This window comes from Tupaia chinensis, unplaced genomic scaffold (genome assembly GCF_000334495.1).
Source record: "Tupaia chinensis unplaced genomic scaffold, TupChi_1.0 Scaffold149851_1, whole genome shotgun sequence".
In the NCBI taxonomy this organism is placed as follows: Eukaryota; Metazoa; Chordata; class Mammalia; order Scandentia; family Tupaiidae; genus Tupaia; species Tupaia belangeri.
The window spans coordinates 291,639-293,937 of NW_006209696.1; positions in this window are offsets into that span (position 1 = coordinate 291,639).

Genomic DNA, 2,299 nt, shown 5'->3' on the forward strand with positions numbered 1-2,299 from the left:
GACAGAAAGCAAGACATCCTCCCCCAGGGGGAAGGCCACGTCGCAATCCTTTCTCTTCCATTCTCCTCTCGGGATCTTGGGCATGCACACATACTTAGCCCGAGTTTGAGCCACCAGGTCTGGGACTCGGACCATGGTAAATTACATGGGAGTCCAGTGACATAGCCATTATGCCAACTGCTGGTCCCAGTAACTTGATCTCTTAAGTGTGTTTATTTCCTCTATAAAAGAGTGAGACAGACAGGCACGCACCCTCACTAGGGTCTTCCTGATGCTCCCCACCCTCAGTCTCAGACCAGTTGTATCACAGGCACGCATGTGTGTTCAAGCAGGTCCCTGAGCCTGGGACCCAAGACCCTTCCCATGTGCATGCAGTCACCTCACCACTGTACCCCCACCTGACTCCAACAAGTTCATCTTTGATTTTGTTTTGTAAATGAAGTCTGAAAGAGCAGGCAGGGGTGTGGGGTGGCAGGTACATCTCTGTGGGACAGTTTTGGGGCTCACTTTCCCCATTGCTGGCTGAGACATGGACACAGAGGCAGGGTTAAAATGGAGCACACATCCCAAAGCATTTGGGGCTGGTCAAGGAAACGGCCAACCTTGCCATGGGCCAATAGTATCCCGGTGTGTTTAGAGGGTGAGTTGGTGAGAGCAAATCTATTATCTACCCTCTATCTAATTAGCACACCCTGGTTGGGAAGATGCCATCTCCTGGGTTTTCCCATCTGCTGTAGGCTGGGGTATGGTCAGAGAGTTCAGGAGATTGATTTCCCCATCCATGGTGCAGGCACAGCAGAGTTGGTCCAGTGGCTAGCAGGAGGGCCACCTTGACAACCACATGCTATTGTGCATGTGTGGCCACTGAGTGGCACTGCAGAGCCCTGGGTGCCTGTGCATGTCTGAACTCACCTTTCCAGCACAGGAGCTAAAGCAGAATATTACATAACAAATAAAACACCACCATCATGATAGTGAGGAGATTGCAAAAGAAAGAAAGAATTTTCTATCTTAGTACCTTCATCGCACTTTTTCAAACAAGATATTCCATATTTCATTTTGCCCTGGATTCCACTAATTATGCAGTCAGCTCCTGCCAAAGCTTTCAAGGAATGTCGGTAAAAACTCTTTTGGAGGACTGCACACTGGGCTCATTTAAATCAATCTTGTGGTTAGAGACCTCATGTGACTATGTATGTCCTCTGTCTGGTACAACAGTCTCGACCACCTGCTCATGCCTGGCTTTCATCACCAACTCTGCTATTGTCTTTGGCAGGCCACCTTCCAGATGGTCTGTGTCAAACTATTTTCCACAGAACCCATGAGCCTAGCGCATACTCAGGGATCCTTGACATGATGTTCGGTGCTAGGGCAGGCTGCTCCACCTTGCCCACTCTGCCTCAGGGTGCTGTTGTGAGGGCATCTGCCAGCCTCCTCCTCCAGGATCCTCCAGGTAAGAAGTACCCACTTGTCCCTGTTCACAGTCTATCCTCAAACTCTCAAGGTCACACTTCAGGAATCCAAGTACTTTCTAACCACACTGGGATCTTCTCTGATAGCAGCCCCAGAGCACACTAGTAGATCCTACAGTCCAGCAAGCAGCCAATCAGATATTTTCTTCTCTCTACAGGGGCTCTAGAGTCCCTGACTTGGCTTAGGGGAGGAAGAAATATGACACAGAAATCTCCACGAGGCTGATACTCTGCTATTCCTCCAGTTCCCTATTTCTATATGCATTTCTCTTAAACTTCTGTTCTCATTATTTAGCCTGAATGAGGGAGAAGGACCTAGAACCTACTGGAGCCCTTTTAGTAAACCAATGTCTAACACCTCCTCTTGAGAATGAGAAGTACTTCAGTATCGTGTGAGGTTAAAATCTGGGATGGGGAGATACCTTCAAAGCAGTGGTTCTCCAAGGTAGAAATTTCATAATGTCTAGAAACATTTTAGGTGGCTACAGTTAGGGGTGCAGGTAGGTACCTGGTGGGTAGAGGTCAAAGATGCTGCTAAACATACCAGGACATCTGCCCACACAAAGAATTACTGACCCAATATTGGTGATGCTCAGGTTAACACACCCTGCCCTGAAGTCAGGTTGCCTAGATTAAAATCTTATTTTAGCTCCTATTAGCTCTCTTGGTGCCTCTGTTTCCTTGCATGCAAAACAGGGATACTTACAGTATCTTCCTCATAGGTTTTTGTGAGTTTTAGTAAGTTTGGGTGCAAAGTTTTAAAAGGAGGGCTAGATAATGATAAGTGGTCAGAAATTTAAATATTGGGCGGAAGCCGCGCGGGGCGC